Raw genomic sequence first — 14,989 nt, 5'->3', positions numbered from 1 at the left:
AGAGTTACGCTACTGGTTAGGCGGATCAGCTCAAGGGGAGGCAAGTGTAGGGGTTAAGAGAGGTCAGCAGCGGCGACTCCACTACGGCGGAGGATTGTCTCCCCTCCTCCTGAGTGCCAAGCAGCAGACAGAAACAGGACATATAAAATGATAATAAAACGATGTTATCATCATTGTATTGTTTTTAGGTCTCGCCTGTCAATGCGCATGCGCATTGAGCAGAGCGAGACTATAGGGGCTTAAACAGAATTTACCTAGACTGGCGATTTGATGCAGTGCATGTGTACTTTTAACTCAATGCGCAAGCGCAATTAGTTAAAATGCGCGTGCACAGCATCAAATCGTCAGCTTGGTGCCGCCAGCAGCTCTTCCTGCTCAGCCCCCTGCTGCATCAAAGGCTTTGCGCTCTGCCTCAGCCCAGCCATTCTCCTCCCCTAATTACCCCCTGCTGCATCAAAGGCTTTTTCACGGCCGTCCGGCCGTGCTTTCAGTTTCACGGCCGGCCGGCCGTGTGTTCTTTTTTTTTTCATTAATTGAATGCGCTCACAGCTGCAAAGGTCTGCGCCCTGCCCTCCGTCACTGGTAATCTCCCCATCTCTTGCCCACAACGAATGGATAACCAAAATGTATAAAACCGCCTCATGCGAGACCTATTGCATTTCCAATGCTTGTTTTGGCTGCAGGCAGCCAAGTCTGGTCGGGGTGGGGTCATGAAGCGTGCAGAGTGAGGAGTAGTGCACACTGTAAAGTGCACATGACGATTTGGCCAGCTGCATAAGGCCGTCCAAACCGCCATGTGCACTTTGCTCTCTCTCCACTCGAGATGTGTTGTACAGCTGGGGGGAGTAGAGGCAAGGCTCCCAGGACCTGAGCGAGTGTTACACAAGCCCGCTCAGGCCAATCAAGATGCTGCTCTAGAGCAGCATCTTGAATGGCGTTTAGGAGCCTGAGCAGTGTGCGCGGACCCCAGCAGCAGAATCCTGAGATGGTGGCCGTCAGTGGTGCATTAGGTGTTTTTTTAATTTATTATATTCCCACTACCCCCACTGGCCCTCCCCCCTCCTTTCTCTGCCCCACCACTTGTTATGAACGGGAGCCACTGCTGAAGTTCAGAGTGAACGTAATATGGCAACAGAAGGCTTTGAGATGTTATGAAATGGTGCTATGCAGGGTAGGATGGAGTTGTGATCTGGATTTACATATGTTCAAGTTGAAAGATTTGTTTAATGGTAAGATGTCTGGTGGCTCAGTCGACTAATGTGTCTACTGCAGGGACCTGTGTTCGACCTCATGGTCACAAGTTCAAATCCCGGCAGGCCCACTCAGCATTTCATCCATCTGAGGTCGATAAAATGAGTACCATTGAGTTGGGTAACAACAAACATCTGTTATTCAGCACCAAGATACTCATAGTGGTGAACGTGCGCTTTACAAATACACATGGTTAGGTTGTTTTGGGTAGAAAACAGTTGTGTAAAGTGGTTCTTAAAGTCCCTCTGTATAGTGAGGTACCAAGGCTTTGTTTAGGTGATACTCACACCTGCAGGGCCTAAGTCAAGTGGGGCATTTAAGGGCCAGGCCGCCCATATTAATGAGTGCCCACCCACCCCCCGAATGATAGAGGCAGCTAGCTCAGTATTTGTCTAATCGAAAAATGAATGAAGTTGCTGGAAATAGAAGTATGACTGTGGGTGTGCCACAGCACACCCAAAATAACCATACTGGTGTTTAGAAGGTGAATGAGCAATAAAAATGCCTCTACATGTTGTCCTATTGTGTTACATTTGGGGGCCTATTAGGATGGCGGACGGACCTGCGTCCGTCCGCCACCCAAGAGGAGGAGGGACCGTCCGCATGGGCAGCGGCGGTCCCTCCGTGCCAATTAGGATGTGACCGCCACCCTGGCGGTCACATCCTGTATTCTTAACATTGCGGCGGGTGCTGCTTGAAGCAGCACACGCCGCAATGTTAAAAAAAGCATGTTTACCTTTGCATGCACGAAGCTGCAGGCACCGCGTGGTGCCTGCCGCTTCGTACACGCAAAGGCAGGGGGGTACCTATGGTACCCCCATGTGCTCCCCCCAACCCCCCTTCACCCCTGGGGGCCCGCAACGGGCCCCCAAAGACAACACCGTATGCCTTTTCACGGCGGAAATGCCGCCGTGGAAAGGCATATGACCGCAGCCATCCTAATATGGCTGGCGGTGTCTGATAGACACCGCCAGCCATGTTAGTGCTTTTCCGCCGCGGTCGGAAGGCGACCGCGGCGGAAAAGCGGCGGACGGAAAATAGATCCCCCAGCCATCCTAATCTGGCGGGGGTCTTTATCCAGTCCGCAGCGGATAATCCGCATCCTCCGGGCCGGCGGTGTATTCCGCCGGCCCGGAGGATGCGGATTATCCGCAATCATAATCGGCCCCTATGTGTGCATTATAAATTGCTGTTTATTCTTTTAACATGGAGAAGTAGTTTATTTTTTGTTATTTGACTGCAAAGTGAGAAGATTTTGAAAAATGAACTATGTGATAATATTGCTAAGGCAAAGGCTGGGCACTAGAATTATGTGGCAGGCCAGGTCTAAATAATTTGGCATGGTTGACTAAATTATGTGGCAAGAAATCATAAATTATGCAGCGTTATGTGACATATTTTGTGATAGTATTATTTCATTATTTGGTCATATTTATCCCTGTTAGCACTGTCTGGCAAATGTTTCACTCCATTTGTATCAGTTCCACATCCAAATACAGCTATAAGTAACTGAAAGGTGACCCGTCAACCTTTGCTTAGGACCATCTTCTGCATGGATGCACATATAGCAGCGTTTTCAGAAACATTTATTCTGCTTGAGACAGAAACAAAATTCGTTTTTTGTTTAAATCTGCAGTATTTTCAGCAGATCCTGTATTTATTTGGCATATTCATATTCATGTGGAAAATGCAGCAGCAACAAAATCGCATAATTCTAGTGGCCCTGTGTACAGGGAGTGTGAAAAGAAAGACTGCAGGATGTCAAGGGCCATAAATTAACTTGGGGACATTTTTAAATGATACACATTCCGTAGTACGTCAGTCGCTGGCAATGATAAGCCCTCCAACTAGTATATGGGCAGGTGTCCATATGTATCTAAACAACTCAAAAGTTAATTTACAGTGTGGACTAGGTACATTGAACAGTACTCATATGCTTGTTTGGAATCTATTTTGGATACAAATGCCTTCATTCAAATTATGGATATTTAGTCCAGTAATAATATCATCTATGAGTAGAGATCTAATTTAAGCCTTGAAAAAGCCATTGTTGGATGGAACACATGTCGCCTGCTTTTGATATGCCATTAACTCACAATCAAGTTATATGAGGACTGGTGGACGGAAGCAGAAATAAAGATACTTGGGATTTCTGGCACCTCACATTTTATTGGACTTTTTTCAATATGGACTACATTTTAGTGTGTGCTGCAGTATTATCATTTTCTCATTTAAAGAAACTTCTGTTTTTGGTCCTTAAACACCTTAAGGTACCGGGATGAATATACTATGTGAGCACCATGATAGTCTAAGGATTGGAAATAGATACTTGACCCTTGTATTGATTGTTCTTGATTGCTAGACCACAGCTATCACTCTACTCTTTGGATTTAGCAGTTACAGTGGCACTTTTTTTCTGAGAGGCTCTATGCACGGTCTAAAGTGCCTTGAACTTTGCCCTTGTTGATATTGGTAGCCAATGGAGTCATTGCAAGATTGGAGTCATGTGTTCTCTTGGGCGAAAGCAGAGAAGAAGTCTTGCAGCAGCATTTTTGGATTTGTTTTTATTTTGTGTATGATGTTAGCGGGTGCACCAAGGTATAGGCTATTGACGTAGTCAAGTTTGAAGATTACGAGTGTGAGGATGGCTAGCAGTTTCTGTTAGTATCCAAGGTATGAGAGGATGCAATGTGGTGTTTTCTTTGTTTAGAAGACACTCTGTTTTACATTATTAACATGTGGTATCAAGTATAGGTATGAATCTATGGATACCCCTAGTGTTTGACTTCTTTTGATATTGTTGGAGGAGCCTCATTTTCTTTTGGTAGTACGGCAATAGGCTGGTATTTTTGTCATTGAACTCAGGTTATACGCTCTGTCTTTGCAGTACTTAGCTTTAGATGGTTATTCATCATTCATGTGTATATAGACCACAGGCAGTCATCAAGTTTTAAATTGTAAAGGTCTTCCAGACCACCTATTTTAAAATGATTTGGGTGTCATCTACATAGTTGAATCAGATGAGATAAAATGAATTAATCAGGTTTGGTATAGGGATCAGGTAGATGTTGAATAATAGAGGGGATATGGTGGACCCCTGAGCAACGCACAATTTTGTGTATGAGGAGCTGATATGAAAGGTGGTACCAACTCTAGTACACACACCCAGCTGGGAAGTCAAAAATGCAACGGGCATTAGCTGAACTCCCTTCTCACCTTTCACATATGGTATGTCAAAGAAGAATTTGCTATTTTTAAAGATAGCACAACTGTGTAGAACATTGAGTGATGTTGTTCTTATAGCTAGCGACTTTCATGACATTTCTTATTCCTGATACATAAGAGTGTATCACCACCAAAACCCACTAGCCATTCGGAAGCAATATCAATGTGCCACTCTATATTGCATTGTGCTTCGATCAATCTATTATTCTAAGGCAAAGTTATCACAAGGGAGGTACGGCTTTCATTTGACTGACATTGATCGAACCTAGACTGGCCTGTTGTGAAATATAGCCTGGTGAAATAATGTATCTGCTCTAGAGATCTTTATTTTGTTTGTAGAAGCCAGGTAGTTTGTTAAGCTAGCGTGCCTGCTGCGGAGGGCTATACTTACCCGAACTATCAATAGTGTGAATCTGAAAAGACGCAATATAGCCTGCCATGTCGCAAAGGGCTTTGTAACAATTTACCGTACCTTGGCACTCATGTTACCCCGCAGTACTTTTACGACGCGTCCTTTACAACGCAAGTCGTAACCAAGTCGTAAGGGCGCTAAAGGATAAAGAATAGTATATTTACTATTCCAACACCTTCCCTACTATCCACGGGGACTGGTGTTAGAATAGTAAATTATACTATTCACTATCCGCGCCCAACAACGCAAGTCGTTGTAACGACTTGCGTTGTTAAAGACGCGTTGTAAAGGCACACGTTGATACGGTACGCGTTGTACCGTCATACATCCGTTTATTTGTCATAGAAGCAAGTGCTTCTAAGGGAGTTTATTCCCTTTCCTGACCTGTTTAAAGAATCATGACTGCTGATTGCTCGTGTAAACAGCACCAATATTTAACCATTTAGAGAGAACATCCAAAACGTCAAATTCCTTTGATGTTTTAATATCTTGTTTTATACAATTAATATCTGTCCAGTCCTTTGTGATAGTACATAATACAAGAATTGTTGCTGAAAGTTCTTCTGTACTAAAATCCCAAGAAAAAAGATGAAACAGGCAGCCGACACGTGTTTCGTTACTGAAAAGTAACTTCCTCAAGGCTTATAAATGTCGTAGTTGGGAAGTGTCAAAACCGTTCTAGAATTTTTCACGAATGAATGGGTTGCGAGACCTTATTTTAAAAGGTGGATTACCTCCCAATCCTATAAGTGAAATTGCTGTACCTCAAAATGTCATAAAAATGTGAATCTTAACCCAGGAGTTTCCTCGTCTATATAGTATTTATTTATCCATAACCAGTATGTATATAGTCAAGTGATCGTTAGATAGACCTGAAAAAGCGACGGCGTGTGCAGACAAATGTTTCTAATCTTTACGGTTCCAATCAATCCTATGTGCAAGCACGACAGTAGAATACTGCGTTGGGTGTCTCAATATGTATATCCTTCGTCGATACGGGGAGAACTCTAATAGGTCCCTAAACAATTTAGATATATCATCTTTCGTTGTGGCGTTGGGAGTTATATTAGACCCTTAGGAAGTCGTCTCACGGCACAGAATTCTGGGGTGTTCGGGAAGAGTAACTTCAGACTGTCGCAAAGGGCTGCTTTAACAGACTGTCTATCTTTCAAAAATGGTTTAATATCTAGATAATCTTGCCAGGCTCAGTACGCTGAGAATTCATCTCTTTGAACCAAATATTGTGGAAACCGTAATCAGCGAATGTGAGGCTAAAAGCATTTGTGTTATAATTGAACTCTCTAGGCATCACTGCAGAACATCGATTAACATTTTCAGATTTTTCTATATTGCAATTTAAGATTTGTGTGATATGAATCTGCTTTTTAAAATGTATTGACTCCTTTTCAATTCTGCTTTATCTTTATCTTTATCTTCTTTAAGGTCATAGCAAATGAACTGCTATCATAAGGTCCTATGTAATAATGTACTAAGTACATAATATTTGGTGAACATTGGTGGTACATTTTTATTGGGAGAAGTGTAGGAACGGTGTGTGGTAGGAATTTTATGGACCCTCACAGATTCCTCATTTTTCCACCCCAGAAATATGAGCAAAATCTGTGATTTAGCTAAAGTTTGGTGTACTGGGATCCACATAAGATACCCCTCCCCCGCTCTAAGTGCCTTGTTTTCCGAAATGTCTGAACTTGGCAGGTTTCCTGGGTGCCAACCAAGCTCTTTCCTGAATACTGCAGCTACCCATATAACTAGGATTGGCCTATTTGGACAGCAACATCTTGATGTGTCCTTGTGTCTTAGGGTGCTTAAGGAGCCTTCCCTTTAACAGGTAATAGCTCAGACACACAGGGAACTTGCCAAGGAGGCAGATCTCTTGGTGAGTACCAGAAGGTATGGAAAGGCATTTGGGAGTAATCCTACCTAGAGTGTCTCCGGTTCCCCCCAACTGAGGGCAGGGGAGGTTCATAGTAGCCCAGACAGTTTCCACTGTAGTGGAAGGGGTAAAGGGTCCCATGTCCCTTCTCAGAGAAGGTGGAGAGGTGGGGTGGGCGAAGTTCCAGTGTGCCCTATGCCCAGGCCTAGATCGTGCGAGTACCCCAAGGGTGGCCCAGGAGGGAAGTATATTCCGTAGTGAGAGACCATCAACTTAGGGGGGACCCCATAGTGTCAGTACAACTTGTGGCAACGATTCATGCCGGCGTTCCAATCAGTTCTGGTGTCTGGCAGTACCACTCTGCAGAGGAGGGTGTGAAGATAGAGGAGTTTGAGAGGAAAAGAAGGACTCTCCACTAACTCCTGTTCAGCCTAAGGGTACAGTCCCTGGATTGGAGAATCAGGTTCGGGGTACCACGCCTGACCTGCGGGAAGTGGCAACTGATACCTTACAGTTTTGTCTTCTGGGGGTACCACACTTTGATGGAGGGAGCGGAACCCCAGAAGGAGGGGTTAGAGGGGGAGAAAGGACTCACCCCTGACTCTGGTTCAACACAAGGGTCCAGACGCTGGTTTGGAAGACCAGTTGCAGGATAGAACCCATGAACTGGTGGGAAGTGGAGTGAAGAGAGGATGCAATGCACCTGGGGCTATTTACCACCACTCGGAGAAACCACAGAGAGCAGAGACCTCTAAGTCCTCAGGTCTGGCTCTGTTTAGGGCCCACAGATAAGGGGGAGGAATCCCCATGGGTTTGCTAAGTGGTTCCTGAGAGTTTAGACAGAGGGATCCAACTGGGTTCAGAAAGGCATAGAACTGGACTGTGCAGTTAGGGGCCAGGATCCATGTTCTATTCCCCAAGCAGGGAAGCCCATCAAGGTATTGATTAGTCTACCCTGGCTTTAGGTTGGACGAGTATTTGTGTTGGGCCTGGCCCTTTTTGCAGGTTTATCTCCAAACATTTTGTCATCCTTTTCTTTGTTGGCTCTTGAACTTTGGGCACTTTGTCACTTCTAATCAGTTCTAAAGTATGTGTGCTCTCTTCTTTAAACATAGTATGATTGATTTACACCTGTTTGGCATATTTAATTTAGATGTAAGTCTCTTGAACAGTGGTATCCCATAAACCAAGGGCTTGTAAATTCAATTCTGCTAGTGGGCCTTTATTGCAGTTTGCGCCACCCACAGAAGTAGCCTTTCAAACGTGTCTCAAAGGTGCCATTACAGTGCCTGCGTTCACAGTTTACTGCCACATTGACTTGCCATTTCAAACTACTTGTTATGGCCTAAACTCCCCTTTTCCTACACCTAAGTCACCCCTAAGGTAGGCCCTAAGTAGCCCTATGGGCAAGTAAAATGGAGGTCATGTGCCTTAATTGTATGAAATGTCCTGGTAGTGACAAATACCCAATTTTGTTTCTCACTACTGTTAGGCCTACTCCTCTCATAGGCTAGCATTAGAGCTTCCCTTGTGTTTGTTTATGTGGTAATTTTGTATCTAAAATTAGCAGAATTGCCATGTTTGGTATGTTTAGATTGGTAGTGAAAAACGGGGCGCGAGTCGGGGGGTACACGCGGGTGGACAGTGTCCACCCACTTTTTTCACTGGGTAGACGCCGTCCACCCTGTCAAGAAGTTGGGCCCCACTGAAAAAGATTCTGAATTCATCCTGATGTAATTTCCAAACACCAGGACACTTTCAGCAGCGCCTGCACATTGTTATCTGCTTTCGATCCACAACAATGTGCAGGCGCGGACGGGATGGGGCGCTCTTATTTTTTTACTCCTGCTGGGCTCATAACAAAGACCGAATCGGAGGGGGTTATCAAGCCTCCTTTTGTTCGAGTCACCTGGCTGGCAGCAGTCAGGAGCCTAGAAGCAAATGCAGCAGAGGGAAAACAAAGGCTCACATCTTGTTAGCACTTCACACATACTTAGGAGAGGCAGCTTTTCACTTTGTTCAGGCTCTGTTTGGAACATATGCATGCACTGTAAGAATGTCAGATGTGTTGATCTTTCCCAGTTTTTGCACAAAATAAATAGCATTTATATAGCGCTTACTAACCCTGAGGAGGCATTGTAATAATTTAAATATCACTATTTTTTCTTTTAAAGCACTATGGCTAGGAGAAGCTTTATGTTGACAAAAAGCAACATTGTTTTATGTGTAGCGTACAAAAGTGTGAATCTTCTGCCTAAATCAGGAGGGTTTGCAAGTTTACTCGAAACGCGCTCAAATGTACTCATGATACATTTGCTAAACATATATGTGAGGGCTTAAGATCTGAGGTCATTTCTTGTGATTCCTCTGATGTCACACGCCTCCTGCGCCACGATGTCACGTGCCGTGATGTCATGCTCTGTGATGTCACGCGCTGAGATGCCACTTGCATACTGATTAACTAGCTTAGTCCCTCACTTCTTTTTTGAAGACCTATGCCCTGGTGAAAAATCATGCTTACTGTGTAGGTGGATTTTGTATTACTATTTTAGAAATGCCACTCTTAGAAAGTACGGGGTAGACCCTATACCGCCCACCTAGAAAGGGTCAATATTAGAATTCAAAAAAGAAAGAAACTAGCTGTACATTTAACCACTGTCAATCACTAAAAGTCAAGGACCAAACTACTCCATTTTATGATCCAATGATTTAATCAATATTTTAAATATTTTTGTTAGGTCCACAAAAATTATTTTGCTGCTGGATAAGGAACAACAATGTACACTTCTCATTATTTACAAAGCTTATACAAATAACTCATTATATTTCATCTACAATTAAACATAAATGAATTAAGACAAAAATACACACTGCACAGAAAAAAACATACAATGACTTTAAAAATCAACATATAATCACAAATATATACAAATCTACACTGCTACCAGTCGTAAGCAGAAGTCAACACAAGCTGCCCAAAGACTATAGTTCAGGGCAACCACCCAATAGGGATGTATTTTATAGGCAACCTATTTTAAACAAATTTCTTCAGTTGCTCCATTAATTCAAAAACATATTCCCCTGTTGGTAAACAAGGTGCCAAAGCGTTTCGAAGCCCTTTTAATCAGGGGCTTCTCCTCAGGGCCGTGACTGGAAATCTGTGAAACTAAAAAAGAAAAAAGCTTTGCTTATACCACTAGTCGAAACAACCCATCTCCTCTCTAGTACGCCATTATGCCTGTCTCCATTTACCTTTTAGTTTGGGGCTCTTTAGATGAACGAAGGATTGTTGTTTGATTAGGAGTAATCAGCATTTAGTCTGTAAATATAGACCTTTATTTAGTGCTCATTGTACGAAAGAACAGGGCTCGATCAATGGATGTAAAACAGGAGGACTTACTTGTAGGGCAATGCACAAGCTGCCTCGCAGATCGCTTACTCTTGCTCATGCGGGGTGCCTTCATATTCAAATTGGTTGGTGAGTCTGAAAGCCCAAAGCAATATTTATCAGTGCATTTGCCTGAATATTAAGTTTGCATTATTGCGAAAGGAAGAATGTAAAACACTCACGGTTTTTTAAACATCAGTTATGAAATCGGGTTGAAGTGCGGCAGCGGACGTTGTTTGGTCCTTGTCTTTTAGGATTGACAGTGGTTAAATGTACAGCTAATTCCTTTCTTTTTTTACTTTTAGAAAGTGAGCATTTCTCAGTGCTTATAACTTTTGTACTTTGCAGCATGTCTCCAATCCACGTCTGGGTCTGGTTGACAGCTAAACTTTGTGCATACATTCCAGGCAACCACCACACAGGAAGGGCAGGGTGTGACATGAGAGTCATCTGAATTCTGATAGTCTTCCTGCGCTGGGAGAGAGGGAGGCAGGGCGCACTTACATTTGTAGAGGTGGTGTCCTGCCCTCACACAAAGGACTTGTTTACCATCTACTGATGTCTGGAGCCAGGGCACGGATTGAAATGGAGTGTTGTGCACTTCTAAGGTTTCTTTTGAAGTGTCCCCTAGAACAAAGACAACTTTGAATATAAGTACAGGGGTTTCTGACTCCATGTTTGGAGCACTTTTGGAGCTGGAACTGACCCTCTGTCAGAAGGACTGAGGTGCAGCTTAAATAACTGATCTGGACTGCTTTCCTGTTTGCTGCCCTGCTGCCTGTTAACTGCTGTGCTGCTTAAAGGACTCAACTGGACTGCTTTTCTGTTTGTTGGCCAGCTGCCTGCAGCTCCCGTATGCTGGTTCCACAAGTTGCACCTTGTCAAGAAGATTGCTGGGTCACCAGGATAAACCGCCATTGTGCGATCTTCCCCATGAGCTAGCCTGCTATCTTCCTTGGTGCCCCAAGAGCTCTCCATTACTAGTGCATGACAAGTGCTTTATTTTTCATCTTTATTACTACTTTGGCTACAAATCAGCAGGAGTCAGTGCTTCTTGTCATCTACCAATGCATGGAAAGCGATTCATTTACCAATCTGTCTACCAACCATTTGAGTAGCGTATTGAGCACCTCAATCTGCAGTTCAAAACTTGTGCCAAAGAGAAGTGCTTGGTGAACCCTTTGTTCAGTGCCAGCCCAAGAACATGTTGAAGGGCTCTACTTTCGACTAAGAATTGTCACGTGTTTCAGGTTTCTATGATGCTGAGGGAAATCCCGGCTTTAGAAGCACAACGTCACCTAACAATGCAGAGGGAGACCTCGCTCCGTCCTGCACCCCATCCTACAGAGAAGAAGAGAGCCCATCCCACGGTTCAACTCTGGGCTGCCTGTGGTGTAGGGGCTCTGTGGTTTGCCCGACACCGACGAGAACATGTAAGTGAGGGACCAGGCTGCTTGACCTCAAATGTGTGTGTTCCCCTGGCGAGGCCTGCACTACAGCTCTAGGCTGACTGGTGGGTGATGTGCCGCATTTACCCCATGGCACAAAGAAGCCACAGTTAACTTACCCCTTCTTCTTGGCATTGGTTGTATTGTCGCCCTGGCCCCTGTTGGGCCCAAACAGAGTCACTAGTTACTCGCCAGTGCTGCATTGCCAGAATTGTGCTGCACCTGAGTGCTCATACTCCCAAGGAGACATTGCTGTAACCTTTCTAAAAGGGGAAACCTGCAGCTTTTGGGGCACTGTTTTTCCATTCATAACTAGGATAGAAATCTTTAAAGTGCATTTCTTGTGTTTACCATGTCAAATTTTTATCATTTGGGGCTTGTTTTATCCCAGATAACAAGGGCTAATCTGATATACATATAGGGTCACAGTGTGAGACATGAATAGTATTTAGGGTTAATTACCGTATCATGTGGAGTAGGGGCACAGGTGAACCTGCGGGATACAATGGGAACCTAACTACAGTCAGACCAAAAAGGATACACTGTTCCCCCTCAGTTGGAGAGACGGAAGAACCAAGAACAGTGAAAGAGGGGGGGAGCCCCCTTTTAGAACTAAAACCCTCACACACCCGGCAAGCTAGGTGTCATGCTTCATCATCTGGGTTCTGCTCCTCGTCAGACTGGCGCTGCAATGTCTGACGGGCACCCGCAAAGGGGCTCTTTATCAGAGATCTTTTGTTCCTGCCAGTTGGTGCATGTGGGTATGAGGGTTTTTGGTGAAGTGTAGGCGTGAGAGAATAGTGCAGTGGTGCGGATTAAAAAAGGTTAGGTAGTCCACAGGGATTTTTATTAGTGTGGCTAGCTACCTTATTAAAAACAGAACAGGGAGGCACACACACAGGTGCTAAGATCTGGTAAGGTGTGCTCTACCTAGCGGTCAACATGTTTCATGCTAAAACTAGCAATTCATCAGGACCTATACAAAAACTGTCCTACACGTATCGAGAAAGGACAAGTATTACCTTCCCCAAGTAACTGATAAAGAGCCCCTTCGCAGGTGCCGGTCAGACATTGCAGCGCCAGATGATGAAGCATGACACCTAGCTTGCTGGGTGTGTGAGGGTTTTAGTTCCGAAAGGGGGCTCCCCCCTCTTTCACTGTTCTTGGTTTTTCCGTCTCTCCAACTGAGGGGGAACAGAGTATCCTTTTTGGTCTGACTACTTCAGGGGCTTATACACTGGACCCCAGTAAATATCAGCCCCTCCAGTTCCCTTATTTGTTGTAACCTAACTACAGTATCATATCTACTAAGAACACAGGGGTACTATGCCCTGTATGTTCATGGTGATATATGGTGATTAAGGTACCTTTTCATAAGCTGCTGCATTTTTATGCCTTACATCTGCACTAAGGTCCTCAGGGATGTTGTTTTGATTCTTGCAGAGATTGTAATATATGTCATTTTCCCTCACATTAGTCAGGGTCATAAGTACTATATAATGTGATTGCATAATATGAACAGTTGCTATTTCACGATGTTTGCAGCATGTATTTCTTTCTCTTATTGCACTCATTATATTTTACAGTTGCCTAGTTGTCAAGGTAATTATTGGTTCATGTTGTTTTGGTCTGTTTTATGTACAATATACACAATATTAAATAATTCTGTGTGGAGTATCTTTTGCTGTGTATTCTTTGTGCTTCTGTGCAAGTGGGTGGCGCAAATGCTTTGCACATTGCCTGTGAGGAAAAACCTGACTGGTCTGTGCCAAATGACGAAGGGGTGAACACAGGTGTGTAACTTACTTGCGCTGACTAGAGTAGTGGGTTCTACCTGACCTATGTGGCATACCCTAGCCAACCAGACACCCCATTTCTAACAGGTGCAAAGACACAATCAAAATTTTTTTGATAAGCGACCATTGGCTGGTGGTATTTTTAATGTCTTTATAGCCCTGAGGAAGGCTAGTAAGATGAAACGTGTTGGCTGTGCTGTTTGAATGGGCGTGTTATGCGAAGACATGCATTGTACTTTTCTGCACATCACATACTGTCTGATCTTGTACCATCTGTGTTGGCTTTATAATGTAGTGTACCTATTAGACTAACTAATGTGACTCGTGTTGTATGATGGAATTGTACATTTCTGACCTTGAATTTTTGCTATTCAAGTTTATGCAGTATAATTTGTAATAAATGGGAAAGGTTGTATGTAATACTTTTCATTTGCTTCAATTAGAGGCTCTAGACAATCATGCAAACCTATTACAATAGGGTGTAATTCACTGAAAAGAAAGTGTGATTCAAAGTGTCAAACACAATAAGCCTTCAAATATTACACAACAACACATCGCACACATGGAAATGTTACACGTAGAGCAACTGTCAACTTGGCAGCTGTGGAGATCTATTATCTCGCCTGATTGCCAGTGGAAATGGATTTAGCTGAATGATTGATGCGGTTTCCACGGATAGCCACTATTTAGGCCAGGCATGCGTATGGTATATACGTTTTTAGGTCTTGCCTAGCGATGCAGCGCATGCGCTGCTCGTCTTGGCGAAACCTATAGTCGCTGGTTTCTCTGCCAAAGGGAGACAGGAGGTGGCACGCGCGGACAGGAGATGTGCACACTTATGGACAGGAGATGTGCACTCCGTACGCGTGCACATCTCCTGTATCCATCTGCTCTGCTGCCTGCGGTCCCGGGCCAGGTGCCTGCTTTGTGTTCTGGCCAGAGCATGTGCGGGATCAGCCTGTAAAAGCTGTGTTCAGCCTGTAAAAGTGCAGTCTCTGACTCTGGGTTTGAGGCTCCTGGCCGCGAATGGTGTTCTTTGTACCCTCTGGCAGTGCGAGAGAGCTAGGCTGAAGCTGCATCATGGTCATGCAGATATCCGGCATTACTTTTTCAGTGTTATACATTTAGGTTTGGGGAAGGCGTTTGTTTACAAGGAAAATGGCAAACCGCATTGCACGTCGTGCAGGTTAGTGTGGATTGCCAATATACGTGCGTGTTGTAAACAGTGGCTACCTCTTGCAGGTGGACTCCAAACGTCTAGGGCATGTATAGTGACAACACTAGTCTCACTTTTGCATTTGTGCTATCTATAGGGGTCTGCGCCTATGTTTAAAAGTACACCATACCTATAACTGCTGCTCCCCTTCCGGGTCCAAGAACCTCTGGAGGCCCAACTTACTCTCAGTTCATCTCCAGGACAGTCCCTGGGCCTCTCAGAGCCTCCCCCTACCTTTGTTATCACCTTGGTATCTTCCTGAACCTGGACCCACGTGAAGAACGTACCATTCTGTATTGGAGTCCCTCAAGAAAGGATTATGATGTCAGCTTGTGCTGGGCGTGGGAGCTCTCCCGCCG

The sequence above is a fragment of the Lissotriton helveticus genome, chromosome 3_1, assembly GCF_964261635.1.
Source record: "Lissotriton helveticus chromosome 3_1, aLisHel1.1, whole genome shotgun sequence".
NCBI lineage: Eukaryota > Metazoa > Chordata > Amphibia > Caudata > Salamandridae > Lissotriton > Lissotriton helveticus.
Note: the sequence above shows the minus strand (reverse complement) of the source record.